Here is a 17,020-nt window from a genome sequence, read left to right as displayed (position 1 = left end):
ATGCTGTCCATATAGTCCATGCTATCGTCATGAACTCTGTTGATGTCACTGTTCTCTGTCTTCATCTCAAACCTGTTACTGTTCTGTCTTCATCTCAAACCTGTTACTGTTCTCGCCTTCTACGTCACTATAGAAACTGTTATCTTCAATGGAGGCGTTTCTCCATGTAACAATCTCAGCCTGTAGTTCGGGCAGGCGACTGTAGGAACCGTGGTCCAGAGGGCAACGCGTGAAGGGATCAGTGGGAGACGTCAGCAGCAGGTGGACCAGCGTCGACGCGTTCACCACCATCTTGGACGAATGCAAGAGCACCGGCGCCTCCATGACAGCCTGCGTCAGGCTGTCGAGGAATTTCTCCGGACAGTCTTCAGTCGACTCATCATTCCACATTTTCTCATATGTTGGGAAGTAATGGAAACTGAATCCAGACTTTTCTACCTCCTTGTTAAGCGAAGACAGGTGCTGAGCGTGATTAAGGCGCAGCACTCGACAAATAGATGTTAGATTTCTCTGTATTTGATAATAATTTGTAAAGGTGGTCCAGAAGAGGCAAAACTCCAAAGAGTCTGCAACCAACTTCGTCTTGTAACGAGGAGCTGATTGCAACTAAACAGGATGTTACAGTTACAAGGGAAGCTGCAGCGACCTCAGCCATCCCAGGAACTTCAGAAACAATCATTGTGTGTGGTGTAACCATCATCTGCTCAAATATAAAACAAATGTCAATGAACGACAATATAGTATGAAAAGTATCTAAATTACCTGAAAGATAGTACACACGTATTGTTTCTGCGAGTTGTCCCAGCAGTTGCAATATATGGCTGAAAAAGGCTGCTTCTGGTCCAACCCTGAGACTCGCCAACTGGTGCACGGCTTCGGCAGCAACACAATGTAGGTGACCGTATTTATTAAGGCTCCGCAACACCTCGATGAAGTGGTAGGCAAGGTTCGTCTTTAAATCTCGGGGGTCGAGGTGATGAAGCTTCAGGTATACGCTCGTGACCACTAATCCTTCAACAACTTGCATCCCGGAGTTGACCTCCTGCAGGTACATGTCTGGACACATGGAAATGAATCTAATCATTTCTAGACGCAGATATGGGTTGGGACACATTTTTTGATCAGTGAACATCCTGAGAACCCATTGTTTCAAGAGGTTAGAAGCTAATAATCCTAGATCCTTGCTGTTTTCCATCCGCCAGTGAGTGACAAGCTCGATCATTGTCCAGAGGACGCTCTCCCATCTTCCCGTCATCTTGACCGACTTCCTTCCCATACATGAGGACAGTGTCAGCGCCCAAAATATTCCAAGGCGAGCCTTGTTGGCAAAAGTATTTGTTTGGTCTGCATTAATATCAAGTTCGTGCACGTTTTTTTCCATCGTTTCAAAAAGATGATCGACGGAGATCTTGATGGGGTCGATCTTCGACACGGCTATGAGGAATGACTGAAGTCTAGGGATGGTAACGTCGTTGGCGCTCATTGTAAAGCCAAGGTAAATTTTTCACAAGAATAAAGTAAAGATACCTTTATGGTCAGGTCTGACGTATAATGCCCAATGATTTTAGGACGTCTTATATATAATTCGGAGTGTGGGAACTGAGGTGCGATTAAATGAGTGTGGTGTAGAAGGCTTCATAAACATAAGAACATTAGAACATAAGAATAAATGTAACTACAAAAGGCCTTTTGCCCATACGAGTCAGCTCCTATTTATAACCACCCAATCCCACTCATATATATATATATATATATATATATATATATATATATATATATATATATATATATATATATATATATATATATATATATAACTGAAAACTCACACCCCAGAAGTGACTCGAACCCATACTCCCACAACTGGTATGTACAGGGACGCCTTAATCCGCTTGACCATCACGACCGGACATAAGGAAGTGATAGCCGAGGCTATATGAACCACTTCCCCGCCGGCACTCGGATGGTAATCTTGGGCATAGCATTTTATCAAATCACCTCATTCTTTGGGGCACACGTGAGGAACACAAATGCAAACAAGCCTGAATGGTCCCTAGGACTATATACAACTGAAAACTCACACCCCAGAAGTGACTCGAACCCATACTCCCACAACTGGTATGTACAGGGACGCCTTAATCCGCTTGACCATCACGACCGGACATAAGGAAGTGATAGCCGAGGCTATATGAACCACTTCCCCGCCGGCACTCGGATGGTAATCTTGGGCATACCATTTTATCAAATCACCTCATTCTTTGGGGCACACGTGAGGAACACAAATGCAAACAAGCCTGAATGGTCCCCAGGACTATATACAACTGAAAACTCACACCCCAGAAGTGACTCGAACCCATACTCCCACAACTGGTATGTACAGGGACGCCTTAATCCGCTTGACCATCACGACCGGACATAAGGAAGTGATAGCCGAGGCTATATGAACCACTTCCCCGCCGGCACTCGGATGGTAATCTTGGGCATAGCATTTTATCAAATCACCTCATTCTTTGGGGCACACGTGAGGAACACAAATGCAAACAAGCCTGAATGGTCCCCAGGACTATATACAACTGAAAACTCACACCCCAGAAGTGACTCGAACCCATACTCCCACAACTGGTATGTACAGGGACGCCTTAATCCGCTTGACCATCACGACCGGACATAAGGAAGTGATAGCCGAGGCTATATGAACCACTTCCCCGCCGGCACTCGGATGGTAATCTTGGGCATAGCATTTTATCAAATCACCTCATTCTTTGGGGCACACGTGAGGAACACAAATGCAAACAAGCCTGAATGGTCCCCAGGACTATATACAACTGAAAACTCACACCCCAGAAGTGACTCGAACCCATACTCCCACAACTGGTATGTACAGGGACGCCTTAATCCGCTTGACCATCACGACCGGACATAAGGAAGTGATAGCCGAGGCTATATGAACCACTTCCCCGCCGGCACTCGGATGGTAATCTTGGGCATAGCATTTTATCAAATCACCTCATTCTTTGGGGCACACGTGAGGAACACAAATGCAAACAAGCCTGAATGGTCCCCAGGACTATATACAACTGAAAACTCACACCCCAGAAGTGACTCGAACCCATACTCCCACAACTGGTATGTACAGGGACGCCTTAATCCGCTTGACCATCACGACCGGACATAAGGAAGTGATAGCCGAGGCTATATGAACCACTTCCCCGCCGGCACTCGGATGGTAATCTTGGGCATAGCATTTTATCAAATCACCTCATTCTTTGGGGCACACGTGAGGAACACAAATGCAAACAAGCCTGAATGGTCCCCAGGACTATATACAACTGAAAACTCACACCCCAGAAGTGACTCGAACCCATACTCCCACAACTGGTATGTACAGGGACGCCTTAATCCGCTTGACCATCACGACCGGACATAAGGAAGTGATAGCCGAGGCTATATGAACCACTTCCCCGCCGGCACTCGGATGGTAATCTTGGGCATAGCATTTTATCAAATCACCTCATTCTTTGGGGCACACGTGAGGAACACAAATGCAAACAAGCCTGAATGGTCCCCAGGACTATATACAACTGAAAACTCACACCCCAGAAGTGACTCGAACCCATACTCCCACAACTGGTATGTACAGGGACGCCTTAATCCGCTTGACCATCACGACCGGACATAAGGAAGTGATAGCCGAGGCTATATGAACCACTTCCCCGCCGGCACTCGGATGGTAATCTTGGGCATAGCATTTTATCAAATCACCTCATTCTTTGGGGCACACGTGAGGAACACAAATGCAAACAAGCCTGAATGGTCCCCAGGACTATATACAACTGAAAACTCACACCCCAGAAGTGACTCGAACCCATACTCCCACAACTGGTATGTACAGGGACGCCTTAATCCGCTTGACCATCACGACCGGACATAAGGAAGTGATAGCCGAGGCTATATGAACCACTTCCCCGCCGGCACTCGGATGGTAATCTTGGGCATAGCATTTTATCAAATCACCTCATTCTTTGGGGCACACGTGAGGAACACAAATGCAAACAAGCCTGAATGGTCCCCAGGACTATATACAACTGAAAACTCACACCCCAGAAGTGACTCGAACCCATACTCCCACAACTGGTATGTACAGGGACGCCTTAATCCGCTTGACCATCACGACCGGACATAAGGAAGTGATAGCCGAGGCTATATGAACCACTTCCCCGCCGGCACTCGGATGGTAATCTTGGGCATAGCATTTTATCAAATCACCTCATTCTTTGGGGCACACGTGAGGAACACAAATGCAAACAAGCCTGAATGGTCCCCAGGACTATATACAACTGAAAACTCACACCCCAGAAGTGACTCGAACCCATACTCCCACAACTGGTATGTACAGGGACGCCTTAATCCGCTTGACCATCACGACCGGACATAAGGAAGTGATAGCCGAGGCTATATGAACCACTTCCCCGCCGGCACTCGGATGGTAATCTTGGGTAATCTTCCTTATGTCCGGTCGTGATGGTCAAGCGGATTAAGGCGTCACTGTACATACCAGTTGTGGGAGTATGGGTTCGAGTCACTTCTGGGGTGTGAGTTTTCAGTTGTATATAGTCCTGGGGACCATTCAGGCTTGTTTGCATTTGTGTTCCTCACGTGTGCCCCAAAGAATTAGGTGATTTGATAAAATGCTATGCCCAAGATTACCATCCGAGTGCCGGCGGGGAAGTGGTTCATATAGCCTCGGCTATCACTTCCTTATGTCCGGTCGTGATGGTCAAGCGGATTAAGGCGTCCCTGTACATACCAGTTGTGGGAGTATGGGTTCGAGTCACTTCTGGGGTGTGAGTTTTCAGTTGTATATAGTCCTGGGGACCATTCAGGCTTGTTTGCATTTGTGTTCCTCACGTGTGCCCCAAAGAATGAGGTGATTTGATAAAATGCTATGCCCAAGATTACCATCCGAGTGCCGGCGGGGAAGTGGTTCATAGAGCCTCGGCTATCACTTCCTTATGTCCGGTCGTGATGGTCAAGCGGATTAAGGCGTCCCTGTACATACCAGTTGTGGGAGTATGGGTTCGAGTCACTTCTGGGGTGTGAGTTTTCAGTTGTATATAGTCCTGGGGACCATTCAGGCTTGTTTGCATTTGTGTTCCTCACGTGTGCCCCAAAGAATGAGGTGATTTGATAAAATGCTATGCCCAAGATTACCATCCGAGTGCCGGCGGGGAAGTGGTTCATATAGCCTCGGCTATCACTTCCTTATGTCCGGTCGTGATGGTCAAGCGGATTAAGGCGTCCCTGTACATACCAGTTGTGGGAGTATGGGTTCGAGTCACTTCTGGGGTGTGAGTTTTCAGTTGTATATAGTCCTGGGGACCATTCAGGCTTGTTTGCATTTGTGTTCCTCACGTGTGCCCCAAAGAATGAGGTGATTTGATAAAATGCTATGCCCAAGATTACCATCCGAGTGCCGGCGGGGAAGTGGTTCATATAGCCTCGGCTATCACTTCCTTATGTCCGGTCGTGATGGTCAAGCGGATTAAGGCGTCCCTGTACATACCAGTTGTGGGAGTATGGGTTCGAGTCACTTCTGGGCTGTGAGTTTTCAGTTGTATATAGTCCTGGGGACCATTCAGGCTTGTTTGCATTTGTGTTCCTCACGTGTGCCCCAAAGAATGAGGTGATTTGATAAAATGCTATGCCCAAGATTACCATCCGAGTGCCGGCGGGGAAGTGGTTCATATAGCCTCGGCTATCACTTCCTTATGTCCGGTCGTGATGGTCAAGCGGATTAAGGCGTCCCTGTACATACCAGTTGTGGGAGTATGGGTTCGAGTCACTTCTGGGGTGTGAGTTTTCAGTTGTATATAGTCCTGGGGACCATTCAGGCTTGTTTGCATTTGTGTTCCTCACGTGTGCCCCAAAGAATGAGGTGATTTGATAAAATGCTATGCCCAAGATTACCATCCGAGTGCCGGCGGGGAAGTGGTTCATATAGCCTCGGCTATCACTTCCTTATGTCCGGTCGTGATGGTCAAGCGGATTAAGGCGTCCCTGTACATACCAGTTGTGGGAGTATGGGTTCGAGTCACTTCTGGGGTGTGAGTTTTCAGTTGTATATAGTCCTGGGGACCATTCAGGCTTGTTTGCATTTGTGTTCCTCACGTGTGCCCCAAAGAATGAGGTGATTTGATAAAATGCTATGCCCAAGATTACCATCCGAGTGCCGGCGGGGAAGTGGTTCATATAGCCTCGGCTATCACTTCCTTATGTCCGGTCGTGATGGTCAAGCGGATTAAGGCGTCCCTGTACATACCAGTTGTGGGAGTATGGGTTCGAGTCACTTCTGGGGTGTGAGTTTTCAGTTGTATATAGTCCTGGGGACCATTCAGGCTTGTTTGCATTTGTGTTCCTCACGTGTGCCCCAAAGAATGAGGTGATTTGATAAAATGCTATGCCCAAGATTACCATCCGAGTGCCGGCGGGGAAGTGGTTCATATAGCCTCGGCTATCACTTCCTTATGTCCGGTCGTGATGGTCAAGCGGATTAAGGCGTCCCTGTACATACCAGTTGTGGGAGTATGGGTTCGAGTCACTTCTGGGGTGTGAGTTTTCAGTTGTATATAGTCCTGGGGACCATTCAGGCTTGTTTGCATTTGTGTTCCTCACGTGTGCCCCAAAGAATGAGGTGATTTGATAAAATGCTATGCCCAAGATTACCATCCGAGTGCCGGCGGGGAAGTGGTTCATATAGCCTCGGCTATCACTTCCTTATGTCCGGTCGTGATGGTCAAGCGGATTAAGGCGTCCCTGTACATACCAGTTGTGGGAGTATGGGTTCGAGTCACTTCTGGGGTGTGAGTTTTCAGTTGTATATAGTCCTGGGGACCATTCAGGCTTGTTTGCATTTGTGTTCCTCACGTGTGCCCCAAAGAATGAGGTGATTTGATAAAATGCTATGCCCAAGATTACCATCCGAGTGCCGGCGGGGAAGTGGTTCATATAGCCTCGGCTATCACTTCCTTATGTCCGGTCGTGATGGTCAAGCGGATTAAGGCGTCCCTGTACATACCAGTTGTGGGAGTATGGGTTCGAGTCACTTCTGGGGTGTGAGTTTTCAGTTGTATATAGTCCTGGGGACCATTCAGGCTTGTTTGCATTTGTGTTCCTCACGTGTGCCCCAAAGAATGAGGTGATTTGATAAAATGCTATGCCCAAGATTACCATCTGAGTGCCGGCGGGGAAGTGGTTCATATAGCCTCGGCTATCACTTCCTTATGTCCGGTCGTGATGGTCAAGCGGATTAAGGCGTCCCTGTACATACCAGTTGTGGGAGTATGGGTTCGAGTCACTTCTGGGGTGTGAGTTTTCAGTTGTATATAGTCCTGGGGACCATTCAGGCTTGTTTGCATTTGTGTTCCTCACGTGTGCCCCAAAGAATGAGGTGATTTGATAAAATGCTATGCCCAAGATTACCATCCGAGTGCCGGCGGGGAAGTGGTTCATATAGCCTCGGCTACCACTTCCTTATGTCCGGTCGTGATGGTCAAGCGGATTAAGGCGTCCCTGTACATACCAGTTGTGGGAGTATGGGTTCGAGTCACTTCTGGGGTGTGAGTTTTCAGTTGTATATAGTCCTGGGGACCATTCAGGCTTGTTTGCATTTGTGTTCCTCACGTGTGCCCCAAAGAATGAGGTGATTTGATAAAATGCTATGCCCAAGATTACCATCCGAGTGCCGGCGGGGAAGTGGTTCATATAGCCTCGGCTATCACTTCCTTATGTCCGGTCGTGATGGTCAAGCGGATTAAGGCGTCCCTGTACATACCAGTTGTGGGAGTATGGGTTCGAGTCACTTCTGGGGTGTGAGTTTTCAGTTGTATATAGTCCTGGGGACCATTCAGGCTTGTTTGCATATATATATATATATATATATATATATATATATATATATATATATATATATATATATATATATATATATATATATATATATATATATATATATGAGAACATAAAAACATAAAAAATAAAAATAACTGCAGAGGGCCTATAGGCCCATACGAGGCAGCTTCTATTTATAACTACTCAATCCCACTCATATACATGTCCAACAAGAAATAAGGAGAGCAAAAAAATTATGAAGTTCGTTTAGCAGGCTAAGCTAAATGCATTTGCTAAGCAAATGCAAATCCTAAAGGATTTTTTTCAGTTATATTGAACAAAGATTAGGGGAAAGGATAGGTCCATTAAAAAACGAGACAGGTCAGATAACGGATAATGACGAAGAGATGAGTAGTATTTTTAATAAATATTTAGTTTCTGTATTTACTAAAGAAGAACAAATTAACAAGAGCCGTGATGAGGATTCGAACTTGCGTCCGAGAGCATCCCAGACGCTGCCTTAAGTTAATTTTAATAACGTCCGCTGCATCCCAGATTTTCGAAAAGCTGATTTATATAGCCTAAGAATTTTTGGGGGGCAAATAGATTGGAAAGTCTTGGGCATGGAGGGTGTGCCAGGCTTGAAGCAAGACGTGAACCCAGCGATAGGTGACGTATAAGGGGATTTCGATGTGGGTTCAATATATAACTTATTTAGGAATATTCTCAGCAAAGCACAGGAACGTATAATCTCCTTGCCATACAAATTGAATAGAACATAAGAACAAACGTAACTGCAGAAGGCCTATTGGCCTATATGAGGCAGCTCCTATCTATAACCCCCCAATCCCACTCATATACTTGTCCAACCCGCGCTTGAAACAATCGAGGTACCCCACATCCACCACGTTACGCGGCAATTGGGTCCACAAATCAACAACCCTGTTACTGAACCAGTATTTACCCAAGTCTGTCCTAAATCTAAACTTATCCAATTTTAAACGTTTTATGCCAGAAATAGGGGGAACAGATTAAGGGTTTGCTATCCGGGAGCTGGAATTGGTGATATTGTTGAAAACATGAATGATATTATGACGGGAAATGGGAACAAACCCATTATTTGTATTAGTGCAGGGGGTAATGATGTTATGCGAGTTAGGAGTGAGGAACTAATACAGAGATTTAGGACAGCCATTGAATTAGTTAGGAGCAAGGGAGGAATCCCGAATGGCTATTCCAAAGGAAACAGAGAGATAGTATATATGGGGTTAAGTCAGTGTGGGATAATGTTGTTAGTGGAGTACCTCAGGGCTCTGTCCTGGGACCTCTGTTGTTTATAATATATATAAATGATTTAGATTCAGGTTTGAGTAGCAACATTTGCAAATTTGCCGATGATACGAAAATCGGTAGGGAAATTAATTCGGAGGAGGACTCACTATCACTTCAAGTTGATCTAGATAGGGTTTTGAAATGATTGGCAAATGCAGTTTAATGCTGATAAATGTAAAGTTCTGAGGCTAGGTAATGATGATAGAGTTACAAGATACGAGCTAGATGGTGTTGAGATTGCGAAGTCGGATTGCGAAAGGGATCTGGGAGTTATGATTAGTAAGAATTTAAAACAAAAGGATCAATGCATGAATGTTCGTAATAAGGCGAATAGAACACTGGGATTTATTAATCGAAGCGTTAGTAACAAGACACCTGGTGTGGTTCTTAAGCTATATCTTGCTCTGGTTAGGCCCCATTTAGATTATGCAGTTCAGTTTTGGTCGCCGTATTATAGAATGGAGATAAATTCACTTGAATGTGTCCAACGTAGGATGACTAAGTTAATTCCCCAAATTAGAAATCTTTCATATGAAGAAAGATTAACAAAGCTTAAGTTGCATTCACTGGAAAGGCGAAGAGTTAGGGGTGACATGATAGAGGTTTACAAGTGGATGAATGGACATAACAGGGGGGATATTAATAGGGGTATTAAAAATATCAACATAAGACAGAACTCGAAACAATGGGTATAAATTGGATAAGTTTAGATTTAGGAAAGACTTGGGTAAATACTGGTTCAGTAACAGGGTTGTTGATTTGTGGAACTAATTGTCGCGTAAAGTGGTGGAGGTGGTGTCCCTCGATTGTTTCAAGCACGGGTTGGACAAGTATGTGAGTGGGATTGGGTGGTTATAGAATAGGAGCTGCCTCGTATTGGCCAATAGGCCTTCTGCAGTTACCTTAGTTCTTATGAGCCTGCAGTTCACTTGGAACGGAAACCAGCGAGGAGCGGCGAAGCGCAGGCCCCTCAGGCTGCTCAGAAAGTTAAGGAGGTACCGAAGCGAATTTTGGTTGTGGGAGATTCCCAGGTGAGGTATTTAGACAGAACGTTTTGTGCCAGAGATAGGAGGAACAGATTAAGGGTTTGCTATCAGGGAGCTGGAATTGGTGATATTGTTGGAAACATGAATGATATTATGACGAGAAATGGGAACAAACCCATTATTTGTATTAGTGCAGGGGGTAATGATGTTGGGCGAGTTAGGAGTGAGGAACTAATACAGAGATTCAGGACAGCCATTGAATTAGTTAGGAGCAAGGGAAGAATCCCGATCATATGTGGCATTCTTCCAAGAAAGGGAGTGGGAAATGAATGGATGTCGAGGGCACTTGGTGTCAATTGCCGGCTGGAAAGATATTGCAAATCAAATGCAATATCTTTCATAGACAACTGGGAACACTTCTATGGAAGAAATGAAATGTATGCTCGTGATGGGGTGCATCTATCGAGGGCTGGGGTTGTTGCTGTTGCGAACTCGTTTGAACCAGTGGTTAGAGGTGTTTGTTTGGGTTTAAACTGTTAGTAGATAGTGGTATGGGAATTGATTTGGATGAAGGAGGTAATAAAAGTATGTGTTCGTGGGAGAAAAGAATTGGCAAAATGATCAGGGAAAGAAAAGGGCCTCAAAATAACAATTCATTTAGGGTATATTACACTAACAGTAGAAGTCTTAGAAATAAAATTAACGATTTAAATGCTCTTGTCTGCACAGAAAATATAGATATTATTGCACTTACCGAAACGTGGATGAATGTAGAAAATAGAGAACTATTAGCTGAATATCAAATAGATGGATTTAAACTATTTCACACAGATAGATATATTAAACGAGGAGGGGGAGTAGCCATATATGTTAGGGACAATTTGAAATGTAGTCTCAAAGATGGAATCAAAACTGAGCCACACACAGAAACTATTTGGATAAAATTAAACGAAAAAGCAAATAATATTATAATAGGCGTTATATATAGGCCACCAAATTTAGACAGAATGGAAGCAAAGCATCTATGGGATGAAATATCTAGAGCATCTAGATCTAACAGTATTTATGTCATGGGTGACTTTAATTTTAGTGGAATAAACTGGGTGAACAAAACAGGGAATAGTGAAGCAGAAGATTTTCAAGAATTAATTGACGATTGCTTTCTTACGCAACACATTAAGGAACCAACGCGGGAAAATAATATTTTAGATTTAGTGTTAACTAACAGGGAAACACAAATTAATGACATCGAAATAGGGAGTGAGCTAGGGAACAGTGATCACAAAGTAATCAGATTTAGCATAGAATGATATAGACCTGTAGGAGAAAATTCTGTTAAAGTGCCAGATTTTCGAAAAGCTGATTTTAATAGCCTAAGAAATTTTTTGGGTCAAATAGATTGGAAAGTCTTGGGTATGGGGTGTGGGCCGGTCTTGGAGCGAGACATGAACCCAGTGATAGGTGACGTAAAAGGGGATTTCGATGTGGATTTAATATATAACTTATTTAAGAATATTCTAAACAAAGCACAGGAACGTAGTATACCATACAAATTGAATAGATCAAATACTAATGACCCAAAGTGGATAACAAATAATTTAAAGAACCTTATAGGTAAAAAGAGAGCTTGGTACAAAAGGATTAAGAATGGGGAAGTCAGTTTAGAACAGGAATTCATACAACTGGTTAGAAATGTTAAAAAAGAGATTAGGAAAGCAAAAAGAATCTATGAAGTTCGCATAGCAGAGCAAGCAAAGTCAAATCCTAAAGGGTTTTTTCAGTTATATCGAACTAAGACTAGGGAAAGGATAGGTCCATTAAAATCTGAGACTCGTCAAATAACGGATAATGACAAGGAGATGAGTAATATTTTTAACAAATATATTATATCTGTATTTACTAAAGAAGAACTTAACAATATGCCTTCAGCTGAACAAGTCTATGTGGGTGGGGATGAGGACAGGTTGACTAGTTTAGCAGTTACCCGGGAGGATGTAATTAAACAATTAGAAAAACTAAAACCAAACAAATCCCCAGGGCCGGATGAAGTGTTTGCCAGGGTGCTTAAAGAATGCAAAGAAGAGCTTTCCGAGCCACTGTCTGCCATATTTAATAAATCGATAGAGTCATGGAAGGTGGCTAATGTGGTACCAATTTTTAAGAAAGGAGATAGATCACTTGCGTCAAACTATCGGCCAATTAGCCTAACGTCTATTGTGGGAAAGTTACTTGAATCAATAATTGCAAATACAATTCGTCTCCATCTTGAAAAACATAAATTAATAAATGAGTCGCAACATGGTTTTACAAATGGCCGTTCATGTTTAACAAATTTGCTAACTTTTTATTCCAGCATAGTTGAGGCAGTTGATAGTGGTAAGGATTGTGATGTTGTGTACCTTGACTTTAGCAAAGCTTTTGATACAGTGCCACATGAAAGACTAATTAAAAAAAAAAAGCTCATGGTATTGGGGGTGCTATATTAACTTGGATTAGGGTATGGCTATTCCAAAGGAAACAGATTTAGTATAAATGGGGTTAAGTCAGGGTGGCAAAATGTTGTAAGTGGAGTGCCTCAGGTCTCAGTACTGGGACCTCTGTGGTTTATAATATATATCAATGATTTAGATTCAGGTTTGAGTAGCAACATTTGCAAATTTGCCGATGATACGAAAATCGGTAGGGAAATTAATTCGGAGGAGGACTCACTATCACTTCAAGTTGATCTAGATAGGGTTTTGAAATGGTCAAAGGATTGGCAGATGTCTTTTTCCTTATTTATTTCCCTCCCGATTTTTGTATTATCGGCAAATTTGCAAATTTTGCTACTCAAACCTGAGTCAAAATCATTTATATATATTATATTATGAATAACAAATGCCAGGACAGAGTCTTGAGGCACCCCGCTTACAACATTTTCCCACTCTGACTTAACCCCATTTACACTAACTCTGTGTTTCCTTTGGTATAGCCATGCCCTAATCTAACTTAATATAGTACTCGCAATACCATGAGCCTGTAACTTTTTAATCAGTCTTTCCATGAGGCGCTGAGTCAAATGTACTCAATATCACATACCTTACCACTATAAACTGCCTCAATTATGCTGGAATAAAATGATAGCAAATTTATTAAACATGAACGGCCGTTTGTAAAACCATGAACGGCAATTTGTAAAACCATGACCAATGGTCATGGGCTGGATTGATTGGCGACACCACAGACCCCCATCCTCAATATCAGCTATTGATACAAATAATGGCTCCAGAGAGCCTCACCATAACCCGTGCTACTGTTCCAAGTAGCTGAATCTAAAACACCAACAACAAGAGCCACGTATGGGCCAATAGGCCTTTTGTAGTTTCCCCGATTCTTATGTTATGATTATGCTTTTTATGAGCTTATGCCTTTCAATTATGATTTTTATGGTCCCTCTTTTCAGACTTCACACGGTTGTCACTTCTGGATCAAATCCTATTTCAATAGGGGCACTGGGGTCACTTATGATTGAATGACTCGCCATGCAATCACAATTCATCATGCGAAGTTGCATGAGACAAGTTGCAAATTTCTTGCCTTTAACATCAAATAGAAGACATTTTTTTCATATGGATAAAATCTATCCACATCAATGAACCGTATTTAGCTAGTTTTGTTCACATACTTGCAAAGTTATTGGTTTCAAAAATAAGATAATACAACGTTTTTATTATTTTTAATATATTTTCTTAATTCCTTAATACAGTTAATGTCTATAACATTTACGAATCTCATTTTGTTTTTGGTTTTAATCACACAACTGAACATATATTTAGCCTTTATTACGCATAATGAAAACAGTAACACAGTAAAAATTTACTTAAAATATATTGAGCATCAATTATTAGACACAGTAATAATTATGTGGAATAATTATTATTCCAATTTAGAATAACCAAATTGCAACAGCAGTTTCTGTAGTTCACAATCGCTCTTGTCGACGCCAATGCTGTCCATATAGTCCATGCTATCGTCATGAACTCTGTTGATGCCACCGTTCTCTGTCTTCATCTCAAACCTGTTACTGTTCTCTGTCTTCATCTCAAACCTGTTACTGTTCTCGCCTTCTACGTCACTATAGAAACTGTTATCTTCAATGGAGGCGTTTCTCCATGTAACAATCTCAGCCTGTAGTTCGGGCAGGCGACTGTAGGAACCGTGGTCCAGAGGGCAACGCGTGAAGGGATCAGTGGGGGACGTCAGCAGCAGGTGGACCAGCGTCGACGCGTTCACCACCATCTTGGACGAATGCAAGAGCACCGGCGCCTCCATGACAGCCTGCGTCAGGCTGTCGAGGAATTTCTCCGGACAGTCTTCAGTCAACTCATCATTCCACATTTTCTCATATGTTGGGAAGTAATGGAAACTGAATCCAGACTTTTCTACCTCCTTGTTAAGCGAAGACAGGTGCTGAGCGTGATTAAGGCGCAGCACTCGACAAATAGATGTTGATTTCTCTGTATTTGATAATAATTTGTAAAGGTGGTCCAGAAGAGGCAAAACTCCAAAGAGTCTGCAACCAACTTCGTCTTGTAACGAGGAGCTGATTGCAACTAAACAGGATGTTACAGTTACAAGGGAAGATGCAGCGACCTCAGCCATCCCAGGAACTTCAGAAACAATCATTGTGTGTGGTGTAACCATCATCTGCTCAAATATAAAACAAATGTCAATGAACGACAATATAGTATGAAAAGTATCTAAATTACCTGAAAGATAGTACACACGTATTGTTTCTGCGAGTTGTCCCAGCAGTTGCAATATATGGCTGAAAAAGGCTGCTTCTGGTCCAACCCTGAGACTCGCCAACTGGTGCACGGCTTCGGCAGCAACACAATGTAGGTGACCGTATTTATTAAGGCTCCGCAACACCTCGATGAAGTGGTAGGCAAGGTTCGTCTTTAAATCTCGGGGGTCGAGGTGATGAAGCTTCAGGTATACGCTCGTGACCACTAATCCTTCAACAACTTGCATCCCGGAGTTGACCTCCTGCAGGTACATGTCTGGACACATGGAAATGAATCTAATCATTTCTAGACGCAGATATGGGTTGGGACACATTTTTTGATCAGTGAACATGCTGAGAACCCATTGTTTCAAGAGGTTAGAAGCTAATAATCCTAGATCCTTGCTGTTTTCCATCCGCCAGTGAGTGACAAGCTCCATCATTGTCCAGAGGACGCTCTCCCATCTTCCCGTCATCTTGACCGACTTCCTTCCCATACATGAGGACAGTGTCAGCGCCCAAAATATTCCAAGGCGAGCCTTGTTGGCAAAAGTATTTGTTTGGTCTGCATTAATATCAAGTTCGTGCACGCTTTTTTCCATCGTTTCAAAAAGATGATCGACGGAGATCTTGATGGGGTCGATCTTCGACACGGCTATGAGGAATGACTGAAGTCTAGGGATGGTAACGTCGTTGGCGCTCATTGTAAAGCCAAGGTAAATTTTTCACAAGAATAAAGTAAAGATACCTTTATGGTCAGGTCTGACGTATAATGCCCAATGATTTTAGGACGTCTTATATATAATTCGGAGTGTGGGAACTGAGGTGCGATTAAATGAGTGTGGTGTAGAAGGCTTCATAAACATAAGAACATTAGAACATAAGAATAAATGTAACTACAAAAGGCCTTTTGCCCATACGAGTCAGCTCCTATTTATAACCACCCAATCCCACTCATATATATATATATATATATATATATATATATATATATATATATATATATATATATATATATATATATATATATATATATATATATATATAGAGTATCATGCACGCATGTGGGATGTGGTAAGAGATATGGTTTTCTTGCCCGCAGTTCACTGTGTTGGGTTCGGAAACATATATATATATATATATATATATATATATATGTTGCTTATATATATATATATATATATATATATATATATATATATATATATATATATATATATATATATATATATATATATATATATATATATATATATATATATATATATATATATATATATATATATATATATATATATATATATATATATATATATATATATATATATATATATGAGAACATATAAACATAAAAAATAAAAATAACTGCAGAGGGCCTATAGGCCCATACGAGGCAGCTTCTATTTATAACTACTCAATCCCACTCATATACATGTCCAACAAGAGATAAGGAGAGCAAAAAAATTATGAAGTTCGTTTAGCAGACTAAGCTAAATGCATTTGCTAAGCAAATGCAAATCCTAAAGGATTTTTTTCAGTTATATTGAACAAAGATTAGGGGAAAGGATAGGTCCATTAAAAAACGAGACAGGTCAGATAACGGATAATGACGAAGAGGTGAGTAGTATTTTTAATAAATATTTAGTTTCCGTATTTACTAAAGAAGAACAAATTAACAAGAGCCGTGATGAGGATTCGAACTTGCGTCCGAGAGCATCCCAGACGCTGCCTTAAGTTAATTTTAATAACGTCCGCTGCATCCCAGATTTTCGAAAAGCTGATTTATATAGCCTAAGAATTTTGGGGGGGCAAATAGATTGGGAAGTCTTGGGCATGGAGGGTGTGCCAGGCTTGAAGCAAGACGTGAACCCAGCGATAGGTGACGTATAAGGGGATTTCGATGTGGGTTCAATATATAACTTATTTAGGAATATTCTAAGCAAAGCACAGGAACGTATAATCTCCTTGCCATACAAATTGAATAGAACATAAGAACAAACGTAACTGCAGAAGGCCTATTGGCCTATATGAGGCAGCTCCTATCTATAAC

This window comes from Procambarus clarkii, chromosome 35 (assembly GCF_040958095.1).
Source record: "Procambarus clarkii isolate CNS0578487 chromosome 35, FALCON_Pclarkii_2.0, whole genome shotgun sequence".
In the NCBI taxonomy this organism is placed as follows: Eukaryota; Metazoa; Arthropoda; class Malacostraca; order Decapoda; family Cambaridae; genus Procambarus; species Procambarus clarkii.
This window is presented reverse-complemented; position numbering follows the sequence as displayed.